The following is an 18,971-nucleotide window of genomic DNA, read 5'->3' on the forward strand; positions in this document are numbered from 1 at the left end:
ACACCCGGTTAAATCACAGATCAGTCCACGCTGTACAAACCAGGCCTCCGCCGCTGCTTTGCTCTGCTTTCGCGAAATTAAGCTTCCCTACGGCTGGGAGCCCCCAGTGAGCCCGCCCCGCACTCTCTGCGACCACGATCAGCGCGAGGGGAGGAGCTGGGGGGGGGTGTCAGAGATGGCGCGCACGCGCGTAAACGGCTGCTGGCAGCACGCAGACAGCTGATTGTCACAGCTGGGCGGAGCTGATTGAGAGGAGGCGGGCCTAGTGCGAGTGCAGAATGACCGTAGGCGTGACTGAAGCCCCCGCTGACCAGCTAATGGGCGTGGACTTTCAATGTGACTGACGGGAAATTAGGCCGTGTTCTACGTTACACTGACAGGAAAAGTGGGCGGTTTACCACGGTGACAGGGATTTGGGAGTGGCCATCGTATGTGTAACAAGAAGCATAAGGCCCATTGAAAGAGAGAAAAGGCAAGATCGGAGGAAGTATTCAAAGCCAGAAGAGAAAGTATACCCAGTTTCAAAGGGTATAGATTCTCGTAAATACAAAACTACCGGGTCAACAAAAACAAGAACACTCAATTCAATGCCTTATCTTCATCACAGTACTTTAAAAAAGTTTTATCATTTAACGTCTACGTTCCCATTTAACGTATGTATATGAAATGGAGATGGTTTATATTGCTGAAGAATTGTTTGTCTTTCCATTTATCGGCAAGTGTGTTGTTTTAGCACATGGATTGCCCGAGAGCAGGGGGAGAGGACGAGCACACCACTGCCTTTCTCCGAGGCAGAGCAGAAATGCCTCGGAGAAACGCAGCGTCCTTTTCGGATTCGGGGGTGTGTTTTGCTGTTGTCTCCTCCCTGAGACTTCTCACAAAAAACACGCCCCCCCGATCCGAAAAGGACGGGGCATGATCGGAGTGACTGACCTCTTCTCCAGTGGCTGGCCAGCATTTACGAGGCCAGCCAATGGAGAACAGGGGAGAAGAGGGGCGGGTTCAAGCCCCTCTTCTGAAAGTCATAAAATCTCGCGAGCGAGACTGCACAAGCGCAGCCTTCGCTAGCCGAGACCTAAAAAGGTCTCTTTTTGAACCAAGGGCTACCTTTTTGCCAAATTTGGTGTAATTCCGTTCAGCAGTTCGGGCTGTAGTTGTGTTTAAAGTTACCTATGGGAAATAACATGTTTTGGGACCCCCCTTTTTTCTCGGCCCCCCGCGTGGCGCATCACCCCGAAACTTTCAGGATAGGAGCTGACCAGTAATGTATTACCTACTGGCGGTCGCCAGTAGGTAGTTATAGATAGGACCTTGTTTCAATTCAAAAAGCGTTTTTTCTATTCCCAATAACTTTGGCGCCGGTTTACGAATCTTCGCGAAATTTTCAGAACCTTGGTCCCGCTCTGGTCAGCTCCTATCCTGAAAGTTTTGGGGTGATTCACCAAGCGGGGGCTGAGAAAAAGGGGTGTCCCAAAACGCGTTTTCTCAATGTTATTTCCTATAGGAAACTTTAGACACGACTACAGCCCGAACTGCTGAACGGAATTACACCAAATTTGGCAAAAAGGTAGCCCTTGGTTCAGAAAGAGACCTTTTTGTTAAATGGTGTAAATCTGTTCAGCAGTTCCTCAGAGATTAAAAAAATAGAGGCCAAAAAGTCAATTTCCCATAGGAAACTTTAGACACGGCTACAGGTCGAACTGCTGAATGGAATTACACCAAATTTGGCAAAAAGTTAGTGCTTGGGTCAGAAAGCGACCTTATTTTTAAATGGTGTAAATCCGTTCAGCAGTTGCAGAGGAATTAAAAAATTAAAAGTTTTGATATCTGGGCAGAGCCTAACCCCCAGCACAAGCTTGGCTTTAATTGGCTGCCAACACTCGAAACCAGGAAGTGTTGGCAGCCATCTTGTGCCTCGCATCGAGTGAAAATCAATGTAACTGCCACCAACAGCAGCAATTCGAGTTAGTTTACAAAGTTTCCTTGATTTGCGAGAATATCACTACTGCAGCTCATCAGAAATTCAAAAGCGAGCGCCTCTACAGGCAGGTAATTACCCTGTGCTCACGGCAGATTCATGTGGCTTTCTCAAGACTTTGCCCCCATCCTGCCCCCGTTCCGCGGCAACGCCTGCCCTCCTATCCCCGGTTCTCTGCAGCCAAGCTCCTGCTGAGACTGACAGGCTGGGAGTTGAGTTCAGGAGCAGGGTGGATCCCCGCAGCCCGAGGACGGCTAGGAGGAGCCTCTTGCTGCGGACATCGGCCTGTGCTATGCTTGATCATCTGTTCACCGCTCACCACGTGAAGCCTCTGCAGCTAAATGTAAAGCTATATTTCTGCTAAAAGACGATGAAGGACTGTGATGAGTGTCTCCCACTGAGGGTATCCCTCATTCCCCCCACCCCTGCCCACGTCATTCCCACTTCTCCACAGCGCCTGTGCTGTATGAAGACACTGCCTCTCTGGACTGCCGGATATTCCTCATTCCCCCTCCTCTCCACAGGCTCCGGCCGTGGTAAGTGCTTGTTTTGCAGTTTTTCTATAGCGCCGACTCGGTCTGTACACGAGGCCCAGTGACATTCCACAGGGACACACTCCTTTAGGCACCAGGGGATTGCCTAGGATCACAGGATGTGGAGCTGACGCTGAGACTTGACCCTGCCCCCCGGCTTGGAACTCGGCCTCTCTGCTTGCTCCCCTGTGAGAGGCCAATGGGCAAGAACTGCATCAGGGCGGTGTCTGGGGGCAGCATATAGCACCTAGAGGGGCCGGGGCTGAACACAAAGTAGATAATAGAAGGGCAAGATGCCCAGTGTGTGCAGGCAGGAGTGTGCACCGAGAGGGGAGAGGTGCACAGGGAGGAGTGTGCACAGTGTGCGGAGACAGGAGTTTGCACAGTGTGCCGAGGCAGGCGTGTGCAAAGAGGGAGGGGGCAGGAGTGTGCACAGTGTGCGGAGGCAGGAGTGTGCACAGAGAGGGGAGAGGTGCACAGGGAGGAGTGTGCACAGTGTGCGGAGGCAGGAGTGTGCACAGTGTGCGGAGGCACGAGTGTGAACAGTGTACGGAGGCACAGAGTGTAGAGGGAGGAGTGTGCAGAGAGGGGAGAGGGAGGAGTGTGCATAGAGAAGAGAAGTGCACAAAGAGCAGAGGGAGGAGTGTGCAAAGAGAGGGCAGATGCATGAGTGTGCACAGAGGGGAGAGCTTGTTTTGCAGTTTTTTCTATAGCGCCGACTCGGTGTTGCAGCGCTTTACAAGAGGCCCAGTGACATTCCACAGGGACACACTCCTGTAGGCACCGGGGATTGCCCAGGATCACAGGATGTGGAGCTGGCACGGAGACTCGACCCTGACCCCCCGGCTCCAAAGTCGGCCTCTCTGCTTGCTCTCCTGTGAGAGGCCAAAGGGTCAAGAACTGCATCACGGTGGTGTCTGGGGACATCAGATAGCACCTAGAGGGGCTGGGGCTGAACACAAAGTGGATAATAGAAGGGCAAGGTGTAGGAGAGTAGGATCTGCTTCACATGGGTACCCCCACTTTTTGCTGGTGTTTCACTGTTTTTCGACCTTAGGCTGGCTGTGGCCCTGCTAATCAGGACCCCAGCTTAGCTGCTTCCTCTCTGAAATGGTTTCCATGTACATTAGTTACATCTCTAATTGGATTCTGGAGTGCCTTATAAGTCCCTAGTATATGGTATACAATGTACCCAGGGCATAGGTCCTCAGAGGCCTACCAGGGGCTGCAGCATGTATTATGCCACTTCTGGGATGCACTCCAAAATGACACCATAGGTCTGCTACTGCAGCCTGGGTAAGATGGTGCATGCACCCCTTACAGTGGTATAGGCAACCTATATCACTACCATTGTACACAGATATAAAACCTATAAGTCACTCCTATGGCAGGCCCTAACAATCCTGAAGCCAGAGTGCTTGGTTTGTATGTGAGAGGGTGCCCCTGCCTGAGCAGAGCCCCTCTGCAGCATTCGGAGTACCTCCTCTGATGCTGTTTGTGGTGCAGCATGACCATATACTCTTAAGTGCATTATAACCTCACGGTAAATGCTTACTTTGGACTGGCTGCACGGAAACATGTCGTGTTTGGTGTCAAACACTTTGGAATACTACCCCCCTGGAAGTCCTGGTGGGTGGGATAGCATTCCACCCTTCTAGAGGGAGAGACATGTTCACACTGGTCTGCCAGGTAAAGACTTTATAAAGCCCTGGCATCACAAAATGGATGCCACTGCCACAGACACGGGTCTGGTCTCCAGCTGCTAGCCGAAACTCCGGTGGGGGAGGCCTGGACAATAGGTTTCCTGTCACAGGGAGGTGTAACCACCTCCCCAGACAGGCAGATGTGTATTGAGCCTGGGCGGGAGCACTCTCTGGTGCTTTGAAGTCCTGCACTGGGGGCACATTTGGTGTCACTGTGCATAGTCCAGTTCAAACCGGTTGCAGGGGCTACCTGCCCCTGCTCTGGCGTGAAACTGGACAAAGGAAATGGGTGTAACCACCCATCTTTCTAAACCCTCCCATAGGTGGGTCCCTAGAGTATGTCCAACCCCAAAATTAGTATAAGTATGGGAACCCAGTCCTTGAGACTTTAGATTACCCTGGACGAAACTCTGAACCATATATCCTGGACCTTCAACTTTCTATTTCAACTAGATGACTGAAGAAATCTCCCTTGGGCCAGTTTCCAGTGCGACCGCTAGAGGCTCCTTCGCGATCACTAGCCCATTGGCTAGTGGATCTCCATGAAGGCAACTCCTCTTCTGCTTGGGCTTCCCTGGTTGTTCCAGATGTGCCCTGACTTACCCTTGCTGGGTGAGTCCCCCAGACCTTGCTGGTCTGCACAGACGTCTTTTTTCTATTTCCACTTGACTTGCAGTTGCCAAGGCTTGTTGGGTCCATTCTGGACACCGACACCGCAGCACTCGACAGACTTCATGGCACAGCTCGAATCCAGCTCCTGGTCATTGTTGATGCCTCCTGGACCTCGTGGCTGAAGAGTCAAGACACCCGTCAACTCACCTGAAGCACCCGACATTTGTGGGCATTGGACTATCATGGCCCTGGTCACTGGCAAGTGACCCAGACTCTGTCCCCTCTGCTTTCAGGTTCCATCCATCTTCGAGCCAGGTTTGGATCTCTTCGGACACTTCTCCTCTTCAAGGCAGCAGCACTTCTTGGCCAGCTTCCATTGAAAACAACGCCACGACCCGACACCAAAAGACCCCTATGCACCCGGCTTCCCTGGGTGAGGTAACCCGAGTACTCCGGTACACCCCGGGGTGTTGGCCCTAGACACCTCTAAGCCCAAAAGGGTTTGCTTGTAGTCGTCCTCTAAGTGTCCTTAACTTGTAATTTTCCAACCGCAACTTTCCCCATAGAAGTTAACGGCGATTCACACCTGTGTTCTAACACTGCACGCGTCCCCAGTGGATCCCCTACGTCACTACCTTGGGTGGTTCCTTGGGGCCCAAGCACTTCTAAAGGCTCTAGGCCTAGTGTCTATTTCAGTCGTGGTTCTTATACCACTTTATTGGTATATGGCTTGGTACGCCCCTAGGGCTCAAACATGTATTTGTGCTTTTACTGTTGAATACTGACTTGTAACTTAAGTACTTCGAACTCTAGCCTCATAAAGAGACTAGAGGGGTGTGTTTTATCTTAAATACATATATTTTTAATATATACCTGGTGTGGTTGTCCTTTCATTTGGTCATTCAAGAGATTATAGACTGGTAAAACAAGCTGCTTTACATTCCTTCAAGACTTAGCCTGAAGGCTGCTCTCCATAGCTACCACTAGGATAGCTTTCATAAAGGTTGTCTTTAACCTATCACCATAAGGGGTTGTTTGGACTGGTACAGGGTGCCCACTTTAATTAGTGGATAGCATATACCAGGCTAACTTCTCATATTGGTGTGCAGCATGTGGGATTCCAGCTTGCTATTGTTTTACCAGATAATCTCAATTGAATTGATCAACTGAAAACCATTAAGGGGTACCTTAGGTACATATAATGCAAGCTTAGTATACAGTAAGTTCTACTAAACTTAGAGTTGTGTGTCAAGGGCTTAGCACACCCAAGAGAGTTTAGTAGGCTACACTAGTGTAGGTAGTGCAATACACCACACTGCATTAGTAATGTCTAATCAGCCAGGAACCAGGGTGTCCCTGCAAGAAGCCACTGGGCTTCTCCCCTATAAATATGAGGATCTCACCATTGCTCAGCTTAGGGCCTTATGTTCTATTAGGAAGCTGAAGACAGGCAAAGGCCCAACCACCCAGCATCTCTTGGAGATACTCAGGCTGGATGATCTCTCAGATCCTAGTGGGTCTGGTGGGGTAGGCACAGTGGGTGGGGCAACAGTGGAGGGTGGATCCAAGGGTGGAAACTCCCATGACCCAACCTCTGCTGCTAAGCAGACTGATGACAATGATCAGGATCTGGTCAACCCAGCTCCACTGGATGAGGATGAGGAAGAGGAGCACAATGGCCATCTCTTTGTCCCTCCAGGAAGAGTTGAAAATAGGGTTAGAAGGGATAGATCTCTCTCAAGGGAGTTTGTCCATTCTACCTCATCTGTAGGGACCTCTATTTCTTCCCACAGAGGGAGGGAAACCTCCCAGGAGAGGAGAGAGAGAGACTGCTGAAGTATGAGCAAGCTCAGTTTCACCTCAAAAAGCAGCAGATGGCCCTAGATAAGGAAGCCCTAGAGCTCTAACGAGCTAGAAAAAAGGAGGGACTAGAGTCCCTTGGTGGCAGCAACTTCCCTAGAGATAGGGAGAGGCCTTATGACCATAGAAACCTGAGTAAGATTGTCCCTCCCTACCAGAGTGGGGATGACATCCCCAAATGGATAACTGCCTTGGAGAGGGCCTGTAAAGTACAGAGGGTCCCCCAAGGGCAGTGGGCAGCAATCTTATGGCTCTCCTTTGCAGGCAAAGTTAGAGATCAGTTCCTCACTGTAAGAGAAGAGGATGCTGATGATTACAAGGTCTTGAAAAGTGCACTGATAGATGGGTTTGGCCTAACCACTGAACAATACAGGTTAAAGTTCAGGGATACCCGAAAAGCACAAAATCAAGACTGGGTGGACTTTGTTGACTGTTCTGCTAAGGCTCTGGAAGGTTGGTTATTGGGCAGTAAGGTGTGTGACTTCACAGGATTGTACAATCTGATAATAAGGGGGCAGATTCCTAATAACTTTCAAAATCAGCTGTTGCACCAGTACCTGGTAGACTCTGATCTGACCTCTCCTCAAGAATTGGGAAAGAAGGCAGACAAATCGGTCAGGACCAGGGTGAGGCAGAAGGTACAGAACCAAGGTGGTGACCCTAAGAAGCAAGATTCTAAGAACTCTGACAAGGGTGGGGAGAAGGGTAAAGACCAGAAGTCTTCACAAGGGCCCCAAAAATCTTCTTCAGGTGGGGATTCACAGTCTAACAAAGGGAAAGGTCAAAAGAAACCTTGGTGCAAAGTCTGTAAGCAAAAGACACACTGGACCAGTGATTGCACCAAGTCCAAGAAGAATACTCTAGCCCCCACCAATGCCCCTAAGGCACCTGTTCCCCCTAGTGTGGTTACAATTGGTGGTGGGAATACACAAGCCAAGGGTTTAGTAGGGTTGACCCTGGGTACTGAGTTGGGCTCTGGCCTAGTCAGAGAAACAACTCAGGCTGCTCTTGTCTTTGATGGGGGCATGGATATGACCCCCTCTGTGAGTCCCAGTAACTTGGGCAAGTACAGGCAACAGCCTTTAATCAATGGAGTACAGGCTTTGGCATTCAGGGACACAGGAGCAAGTGTCACTATGGTGACAAAAGTTCTTGTGGATCCTGGACAGATTATACTTGATGAAATATACCAAGTGACCAATGCTAGCAACGTCAGAACAGACCATTATCTGGCAGTTGTTAACTTCTCCTGGGGAGGGGTAACTGGCCTTAGGAGGGTAGTGGTGAGTGCAGACCTTCCAGTCGAATGCTTGCTTGGCAATGATCTAGAGACTTCAGCTTGGGCAGAAGTAGAGCTCAGCACTCATGCAGAAATGCTGAGCATCCCTGCAGATGTGTTTGCTGTGCCAAAATGTTTAAAACTGAACAGGCCTTGGATTCTGGAACAATGGACCAAGTGCCATCCAAGAGAAGGAGCAGAAGGGTTAAGGCAGAGCCTTCCCCCCTGACTCAGAAGGAGGATCAGTCTCTTGAGGGAAATGATCACAGTCCTAAAGAAGGAACTGTCCCAGAGGAGCTTGAGCCTGATCAAGTTGAGTTCTTGGGGACAGGGGGCCCTTCCAGGGCAGATCAGAGCCAGGAGCAGCAGAGCTGCCCCTCTCTTGAACCCCTCAGAAAGCAAGCTGCTGCTGAGGGTGCTGGGAATGCTAGTGGTCCCCATAAGGTATATTGGGATGATGGACTCCTGTATTCAGAGTGCAGAGACCCCAAGCCTGGTGCCCCCAGGAGGTTGTTTATACCTCTGAAGTTCAGGGATTCCTATTGACCCCAGCCCTTGATCTTCCTTTAGCAGGTCACCTGGGCCAGAACAAGACTTGGGACAGGCTTGTCCCTCACTTTCACTGGCCCTACATGTCTGAAGACACAAAGGAGTTTTGTCGCTCCTGTGTAACCTGCCAAGCCAGTGGCAAAGCAGGTGGCACTACAAAGGCCCCCCTGATACCACTACCTGTGGTGGGGGTACCCTTTGAAAGCATGGGGAATGACATTGTTGGTCCCATGGATCCCCAAACAGCATCTTGGCACAGATTTATCCTGGTGGTAGTGGACTATGCTACCAGGTACCCAGAAGCTATTCCACTTAGGACCAATACAGCACCTGTGGTGGCAAGAACCCTGTTGGGAATTTTCTCAAGAGTGAGTTTCCCTAAGGAGGTAGTATCAGATAGAGTTACAAACTTTATGTCTGGTGACTTAAGAGCAATGTGGAAGGAGTGTGGAGTGACTTACAAGTTCACCACATCTGATCACCCACAGTGCAATGGTTTGGTAGAAAGGGTCAACAAAACCTTAAAGGGCATGATTAAAGGACTTCCAGAAAAGCTCAGGCGAAGATGGGACATTCTCTTGCCCTGCCTTTTGTTTGCATTCAGGGAGGTGCCATAAAAGGGGGTTGGCTACAGCCCCTTTGATTTGTTGTCTGGTCACCCTGTCAGGGGTCCATTGTGTTTGGTGAAGGAAGGATGGGAGTTACCTCCCAAGCCCCCAAAGCAAGACATAGTGGACTACGTACTTGGTCTCCGCTCCAGGATGGCTGAGTACATGAAAAAGGCAACTAAAAACCTTGAGGCTTGCCAGGAACTACAAAAACCCTGGCATGACCAAAGGTCTGTACTGAATGTTTACCAGCCAGGACAGAAAGTGTGGGCTTTGGAGCCTGTGGCCCCAGCAGCTCTCCAAGACAAGTGGAGTGGACCCCACACTATTGTTGAACAGAAGGGAGAGGTTACTTACCTAGTAGACATAGGAACTCCCAGGAGTCCCCACAGGGTTCTCCATGTCAACAGGCTAACAGGGCTGACATGGGCTTGCTCATGGCTACTGATGAGGGACAGGAGGAAGAGAGTAACCCACTCCCTGACCTCCTCTCACAGAACCCTGATGATGGGTCAGTGGATGGTGTGGCCTTTGCAGGCAGCCTCACTGCCCAACAGCAAACTGATTGCAGACAGGTGCTCAATCAGTTTAGAAACATGTTTTCTCTGACTCCAAGTCAGACTACCTGGTGCATTCATGAAGTGGACACTGGGGACAGTCTGCCTATTAAAAAGAGGATTTATAGGCAACCTGACCATGTCAGGGACTGTATCAGGACAGAAGTCCAGAAAATGTTGGATTTGGGAGTTATTGAACCCTCAAATAGCCCTTGGGCTAGTCCAGTGGTCCTTGTGCCAAAACCTCACAACAGTGGTGGGACAAGAGAGATGAGGTGTTGTGTGGACTACAGGGTTCTCAATGCAGTCACTAGAACTGATGCCCATCCAATTCCAAGGGCAGATGAGCTTATAGATACTTTGGCCTCAGCCAAGTACCTTAGAACATTTGACTTGACAGCTGGCTACTGGCATATCAGACTATCTGATGACGCAAAGCCAAAACCATCATTTTCGACCCCAAGTGGGCATTACCAATTTGTGGTGATGCCCTTTGGTTTGAAGAATGCACCTGCCACTTTCCAAAGGTTGGTGAATACAGTTCTCACAGGTCTGGAAGGCTACAGTGCAGCTTATCTAGATGATATTGCTGTCTTTAGCTCCACTTGGGAGGATCACCTGGTCCACCTAAGGAATGTTTTGGAGGCCCTGCAATGGGCAGGCCTCACTATCAAGGCCATCCAGTGCCAGATAGGGCAGAGTCAGGTTGTGTACCTGGGCCACCTTGTAGGTGGAGGCCAGGTTCAACCACTGCAGAGCAAAATCCAGACCATCATGGACTTGGTTGCTCCAACCCCCCAGACTCAGGTTAGAGCCTTCTTAAGCCTGACTGGGTACTATAGGAGATTTGTCAAGGGGAATGGATCAATGGTGACACCCCTGAATGAATTATTTTCTAAGAAAATGCCCAAAAAGGTTCAGTGGACAGCTAGCTGTCAAAAGGCATTTGATGACCTGAAGCAGGCCATGTGCACTGCTCCCATTCTACAGAGTCCTGATTACTCCAAGAGGTTCATTGTCCAGACAGATGCATCTGAATTGGGGGTAGGGGCTGTACTGTCACAATTGAATGATGAAGTTCAGGATCAGCCAGTAGCTTTCATAAGCAGAAGGCTGAGCCCTAGAGAGAAACGTTGGTCAGCCATTGAGAGGGAGGCCTTATCTGTGGTTTGCGCTCTGAAGAAGTTGAGGCCATACTTGTTTGGTACTCACTTCCTTGTTCAGACAGACCATAAGCCCCTCTTTTGTCTAAAACAAATGACTTAAGTACTTCGAACTCTAGCCTCATAAAGAGACTAGAGGGGTGTGTTTTATCTTAAATACATATATTTTGAATATATACCTGGTGTGGTTGTCCTTTCATTTGTTCATTCAAGAGATTATAGACTGGTAAAACAAGCTGCTTTACATTCCTTCAAGACTTAGCCTGAAGGCTGCTCTCCATAGCTACCACTAGTATAGCTTTCAATAAAGGTTGTCTTTAACCTATCACCATAAGGGGTTGTTTGGACTGGTACAGGGTGCCCACTTTAATTAGTGGACAGCATATACCAGTCCAACTTCTCACACAAGGTGCATAGTGTGTGGAGGCTGGAGTGTGCACAGTGTGTGGAGGCAGGAGTGTGCACAGAGATGGGAGAGGTGCACAGGCAGGAGTGTGCACAGAGTGCGGAGGCAGGAGCGTGCACAGAGTGTGCACAGTGTGCGGAGGCAGGAGTTTGCATAGAGGGGAGAGCTGACATCGGTCCGAGCTATGATCCATCATCCAGCCCAACAAGTTCACCGCTCACCACGCGAAGCCTCTTCAGCTAAATATACAGCTATATTTCTGCTTAAAAACGATGAAGGACTTTGATGAGTGTCTCCCACTCGGGATATCCCTCATTCCATGGCCCCACCCCTGCCCAGGTTATTCCACATTCTTCATGTGAGAAGTTGGCCTGATATATGCTGTCCACTAGTTCTAGTCGGCACCCTGTATCAGTCCAAACAACCCCTTATTGGTATAGGTTAAAGACAACCTTTATTGAAAGCTATCCTAGTAGTAGCTATGGAGAGCTGCCTTCAGGCTAAGTCTTGAAGAAATGTAAAGCAGCTTGTTTCACCAGTCTATAATCTCTTGAATGATCAAATGAAAGGACAACCACACCAGGTATATATTTAAAATATATGTATTTAAGATTAAACACACCCCCCTAGTCTCTTTATGAGGCTTAAGTTACAAGTCAGTAATCCACAGTAATAGCCCAAATACACGTTTGGGCCCTAGGGGCGTACAAAACCATATACCAAAAAAGTGGTATGAGAACCACGACTGAACTACACACAAGGCCTAGAGCCTCTAGAATCGCTGGGACCCCAAGGAACCACCCAAGGTAGTAAAACAGTGGACCCACAGGGACTGTATGCAGTGTGTGAACACAACCGCAGGTTCCCGTTAGCTTTTATGGGCAATGTCGCGGTTGGAAATTTAAAGATTAAGGACACTTAGAATCGAGTCAGGACCAAACCCTTTTGTACTTAAGAAGTTCTAGGGCTAGCACCCACGGGAGCACTGGAGAACTCGAGTTACCTCACCCAGGGAAGCTGGGTGCATAGGTGTCTTTTGGTGTCGGGTCGCATCGTCGATTGCAATGGAAGCCGGTAAAGAACTGCTCCTGCCGGGAAGAGGAGAAGTGTCCGAAGTGATCCAAGCCTGGATCTAGAATGGAAGGAACCTGAAAGCAGAGGGGACAGAGTTTGGGTCACTAGCCAGTGACCGAGGGCAGGATGGACCAATGCCCACAGATGTCGGGTGCTTCAGGTGAGTTGATGGGTGTCTTGACTCTTCAGCCACGAGGTCCAGGAGGCGTTGACAAAGTCCACGAGCTGGATTCGAGCTGTCCCACGAAGTCTTTCGAGTGCTGCGGTGTCGGAGACCATAATGGACCTAACAAGTCTTGGCAAGGCAAGTCACAGGAATTCAGAGAAAGGACTGCGGTGCAGACCAGCAAGTTCTGAGGGACTCACCCAGCAAGGGTTAGTCAGGGCAGATCTGGAGCAACCAGGAAAGCCCAAGATGAGTTGCCTTCGAGGATACCTGCTAGCTAACGGGCTAGTGATCGTGAAGGAGCCTCGAGTGGTCACACTTGAAACTGGCCCACGGGTCACTCGTGTAGTGGAGGCCAGCAATCTTCAGTGCAGGAGGTGCTCAAGGCTGGGGCTACTCAGAGCCCAAAGCACAACTTTGAGGAAGCCTCAGAAGATAGTATTGCTGCCAAAGTTCACGAAGTCCAGGGGTCATGGTTCCACGTCACCCACGATTGCCACGGGCCACAGCTTTGCTGTGGACTCAGGGTAGCCTCGGGGAAGTCTGGAAATCCACCTCTGGGGATGCAGAGACTTCAGCGTCCGGCGGGAGCTTCAGAATTGCATACCGGTCAGTTGCTTTTTTAGTGCCTGCCAAGCAGGGGAGTCACTCCTTGACCCCAAGGGAGATTTTTTCAGTCTTCTAGTCAGGATAGATAGTCGAAGGTCCAGGATTTGTGTTGCAGAGTTTCTTCCAGTGTAATCTGAAGTCCTAGGGAATGGGTTCCTATACTTATACCAAGTTTAGGGGATGGACTAACTCTAAGGCCCCACCTATGGGGGGGCCTTGGGAGGGGTGGTTACACCCCTTCCCCTTTGTTCAGTTTCGTGCCAGAGCAGGGGCTGAGTACCCCTGCAACCGGTTTGAACTGGGTTATGCACAGGGCCACCTTGTGTGCCCCAGGCAGTGTCTTAAAAGCATTCTCTGAATGCACCCACCCTGATGAATACAGGCCCCAGCTAGGCCCGCAAATACAAGGGTTCGCCCTCCTGTAACGAAAGCTAGAAGGAAGTTGGCACGGAAACTGCAAATACAAAGACAGAGTTTATTAACCCTTAAGGGTGGTCCTAAAACCCATACAACACTCTTCAGTATTGCATAGAGTAGCACAAAGAATTTGCGTACACGGTCCCCTTTTATACACAACAGAGGGGCTCATAAGTGGGTGGATACAACATGAGGCAAAGAGTATTACCTTTTATGGACATTTTTCGATACAGAATCAATATGTGGGCGGAGTTAACACACTCCTAAGCCCGCGAAAACATGGTCAAGCAAGGACTAACTGATAACAGATGTGGTCAATTGCGGGCATGCGCCAAACGGACAAAGGAGCTATTTATAGACTGTTACTAGGCAGATTACAAGAGCAACTAACACGAAGATAGGACTCTTCTCGTGCTGAGCACGTGGAGACACGACAATACAAAATGGAGTCCAGACATTAGTCAACATAAGAAGAGAAACTTGGTCCAAGGAAGGGGAATTCATGTCTTTAGTGAATGCTTAATCATATCGCTGTTTTAATTTTCAACAGACGACCCTTTCAGCATTTACTGAAGACATTCGGCTTATCAGGATAATTATCATATATGTCAATTTTCATCATCTCTTCCACCTCTTTAGTTAAATGTTTCTGATAGGTGACATTGGCAATAGCTTTCTTATCAGGAATACACATTGACACACATAGAGAACAGAGTAAAGGACCACACTGGACACAGATGCAACAAGAAAACAGAATTGCTACAATAATGCAGAGACCAGTCAAGACCTTCCATCCCCATGTAGTGATCAATGCCCAAAACCATCCAGAAAAGGTCCAAGTGCCATTTTCTGTATGGATTTCGGCTGCGATTTTATGCAATTTATTAATAGCATTATAAACTGATGGCGTATGGTCAGGAATAAACACACAACAACTACTTCCGATAATTTTACATGCTCCACCTCGGTCAGCTAACATAACATCTAATACCATACGATTCTGTAATGCAACAATTCTAGTAATTTGTAATTCTTCCGTAAGATTCCCAAGAGCAGCAGCGGTTTGATTCGTTACAGCCTCTACAACTCTCGTTAATCTTCGAACCTTCCTACTATTTAGGGCAGCTCCAACAAAGAAAAACAATCCTAAGTTAAAATCAATATACTGCTGCAAGCTAGTATCAGTTTGATCAACATCATCAATAGATAGAGTACGTTTATACCTATTTACAGTCACATTATTCAACAACTTCAAATCTTTATGATAAGATGCAGGTGCTAAGAATACAGGAGGTAATAGGAATGCTACATAACATACTCCGGACCAGCCGGCTGGCAAACGGTAATAACCCTTATTCCCACATACAAAGTATGTGTTATGGGAGGCTAAGAAAGTACTATTATTTAGACCGTCTATATTCAAAACAATAATACAGTCGCTAACACCAACTGGAATATAACCCACACTCTGGACACACAGGTCCGCTTGAGCTTGTGCCACTTGAATCACAAATTGTGCATTCCTTGTAGTGTCTCTGGTGTTCGTGAAAATGTAGGGAATCGATTCATTGTCTGGTCGATATTCTTCCCTTTCCCATATTGTCCCATTCGCTTGTGGATAGCCATCTTTACCCTGATGACATTCCTTATTAAGTCTGAAGAGTAATCGTCCCACTGTAGGTTTCCGTGAAGCAAAAAGCAAAGTGTACCATGCTCTACATGAGCCATTGTGAGAGAAAGGAAGAGGTATGAATGGCGTTCCTCCTTTCTTCTGATGAGCTGGCATCATACCACATATCCAACAGTTCGTAGCATTCGTAGCAACATGGGTATGATGCAACATCTGGATGAAAGTGTTATTCAAATAAGACTGACGATGCTTCAATTCTTGATACGGAAGGGTATAAAAGTAGTGCTCCTCAGGCACTGGAGTGGTCAAGACAAGCAACTCACGGGCAGGAGTCACATCTTCAACAAACCATGTGGTTATACCAACAATAGCCACAATGATAATAAAGCTTGTCGCACAAAGAATCTTCTTCTTCTCCATCTTGCAGCAAAAAGTCAATATCTTCCTGAAACTAAAAGGTTGTCAGAACTCTTCCCCTTAGGCAGCCGTTGATTTCTTCACCAGCGGGCCAAGACGGGTGTCACTACACTAATGCAGGGCTGATCCCCCCCCCTTGCCACATTGGCTCTCCGTTTCACTAACCTAAGGGCCGTTCTGACAACTTTGGATACAGCAATCACTTCCTTGGTCTAAGGTGATATCTTCTTCCTCCAGGAATCGCTTGGTCCGGGAAGAGCTCCTCAGTGTCGTTCGGTTCCACAGCACGGCCTTTCTCCGCAGTCAGGATTTCTCGATGGTCGGTCAACACAGCAGGCTCCACCAATCCAGGCGGCACTTTACGACAGTGCAAGGAGTGGATCCAGTTCTTCCGGTTGGAAACCCGCACAGCTGTCCTCGTTGCGAGCAAGACTTGCTCAGGACCAACCCATCTCGGCTCCAGACTGTTCGTCCTTTCGAAGACCTTTAGCATAACCTGATCTCCGGGTCGGAGATTATGACCTTCACCTGTGGACCGATCAGGGAGCGCTTCTCGAACCTGTTGATGAATAGAAACCAAATAATCCATTAACTGTGCCAGATAATCATTCATCATTACACAAGGTACATCATACACTAACCTCGGTTTTGGTGGACCCCAAATATTCATTGGGCGTCCAAATACAATCTCGTAGGGTGTGAGACCGGTCCGAGAATGCGGTATCGATCTAATTGACAATAATGCCAGCGGTAAAGCGTCTGGCCAAGTCAAAGAAGTTGAAGCTTGAATCTTAGCGATCTTAAGCTTCAAAGTACCGTTATATTTCTCAACCAATCCCGCAGACTGAGGGTGGAATACTGCATGAAACTTCTGGGTAATGCCTAGGCCTTTCAGGACATACTTGATAACGTCCGCTATAAAATGAGGTCCGTTATCACTCCACAACAATCTGCAAACACCATATCGAGGGAAGAACTCCTTCAATAGCATCTTGGCTGTAGTCATTGCAGTATTGTCTTTTGTAGGGTATGCCTCAACCCATTTACTGAAGGCACAACCCACTACTAAAACATACTTCAGATTGTTACAGTGCTCAAGCTGAATGTAATCCATCTGCAAAACTTCAAAGGGTGCAGTAGGTGTCGCAAATCCTCCTGCTGGAGTTCGGGTACCCTTTCCCGGGTTATACCTCAGGCAAATCATGCAGGTCTGCACTACCCTCTATGCCGTACTAGCGATCTCCGGATGCTCCCAAACTCGTGTGAGTAATTTCACAATCGCGGAAGCTCCGACATGCGCTAGTCCATGTGCCATCTGAACCATAGGTTGTACGAAGGCAGTGGGTAACTTCCACTTATCCATCTGCTTACTTCTCCAACACCCTTCATCATCTAATTCTCCATCGTTGGACCATTGCTCCCGTTCCTTATCGGAAGCGGTCCTCTGTATTTCCAGCACTTCTCTCCTTGCATCGTGCCATCTTTCTGCCTGTGACTTCACAACATACATTGCAGTAGCACCAGGCTGCATCGCAGTCTCTCGTGCCACCCGGTCTGCTAAAGCATTCCCTTCTTCAACTTTATCAACCACTTTCTTATGGGCACTACATTTAACTATGGCAATCTTCTTTGGATATGTTAATGCAGTCAAAAGGTTGTGAACTAACTCCCCATACATTATCTGTGCTCCATGTGACGTTAGAAAGCCTCTCTCCTTCCAGAGTAGGCCGAAATCGTGCGCTACTCCGAAGGCATAGCGGCTATCTGTATAAACATTCACACACAATCCTGCACTGAGCTCACATGCTCGTGTTAATGCTATCAGTTCCGCTGCTTGAGCTGATTTCTGCGGTATGCGTGCAGTCTCCACTATTGTTTGTAATGTGGTAATTGCATACGCTGCTGAAGTCGTACCATCTGGTAGCTTCAGGCATGATCCATCCACCCACAGTTCTCCATCTACATCTGTAAAGGGCGTATCCTGGAGATCAATACGACCCTTTGTCTGTTCCTCAGTCACAAGAATACAATCATGTGCTTTTTGTGCTTCAGACTGAGTTTCCGGGAACGGCAACAATGTGGCTGGATTTAACGTTGCACACCTCTTTAACGTAATATGAGGAGCCAAAAGCGTCAACTCATATCCCGTTAAACGGGCACTGGTCAAATGTTGCGTCTTGGTCTGATTAAGCAGGGCATGAACAGCATGGGGGACTAATACCAACAGCTTATGAGATAACACAATTCCCTCGCTTTGGCGTATTGACACAGCTGTCGCCGCAACCGAGCGAAAACAACCAGGCAACGCTCGGGCAACAGGATCAAGTACAGCCGAAAAATATGCACAAGGGCGCTGCTTGTCGCCGTGCATCTGCACTAAAACTGATAATGCACATCCATCTTTCTCATGCACGTACAGTGAAAAGGGCTTCGTATAATCAGGGGTACCTAACACTGATGCTGAACAAAGGGCTTGTCGTAATTGCTGAAAGGCAATTTCACACTCATTTGACCAGGGAAGAGGGATCGTTGTGTCTTTTGTCAAAAGTGCTAACAATGGCTTAGCTATGTGTGAAAACCCCAATATCCATTGCCTACAGAAAGAAGCAAGACCCAAAAATGCACGCACGTCCTTCTGTGTGGAAGGTACTGGCGTGCCCAAAATTGCTTGAATACGATCTGGTGTGAGTGCACGCCCCTCCTTAGACAAAAGGTGACCCAAATATGTCACCTTTGGTCTACAAAATTGCAATTTCTTCCTCGACACTTTGTGATTGTGAGATGCCAAAAAGGAAAGCAAGGATAACGTACACTGCTCACACAACTCAGGAGTGTCGGCCGCCAACAAGATGTCATCGACATATTGTATAAGGGCGACACCCTCAGGCAGAACAAAGGAATCCAATTGCCTTTTCAATGCTTGACTGTAAATACTAGGGCTCTCTGTATAACCCTGAGGGATTCTACAAAATCTATAAGACCTATTATCCAAAGTGAAACCGAAAAGATATCGGCTATCAGGGTGGATAGGAATGGAAAAGAAAGCATTTTTCAAATCAATAACTGAAAACGTGGTCGCCGTTGGCGGAACCAGAGTAAGTAACGTCGTGATATCAGAAACCACTGGATACTGGGGTATCACAATCTTGTTCACTTCCCTTAAGTCAATGATAAAACGATAAACCCTGGCATCGGTATCTTTCTTCAAAATGGGTAAAATGGGACTGTTGCAGACATTATTGGGAACTTCCTCCACTACTCCCACCTTAATCAAATCCTGCACAATCAGTTTGAGTGCCTCCTCCCCCTCTTGGGAAATACGATACTGAGGGAGGCGCGGTAACACCACACCCTCTTGGACACTAATGTGGACCGGCGGAATCACCATCTGTCCCACATCGGTATCCGAA

At 48.4% G+C, this 18,971-nt stretch overlaps 1 protein-coding gene across 1 annotated transcript in view; it reads left to right on the forward strand.

Annotated features, from left to right (window-relative positions):
* The window catches only part of LOC146809063 (B-cell receptor CD22-like), a 476,425-nt gene that overhangs the window by 317,972 nt on the left and 139,482 nt on the right, over positions 1 to 18,971 (forward strand). The gene's annotated exons all lie outside the window — the stretch shown is intronic.

The sequence above is a fragment of the Triturus cristatus genome, chromosome 7, assembly GCF_964204655.1.
Source record: "Triturus cristatus chromosome 7, aTriCri1.1, whole genome shotgun sequence".
Classification (NCBI taxonomy): Eukaryota; Metazoa; Chordata; class Amphibia; order Caudata; family Salamandridae; genus Triturus; species Triturus cristatus.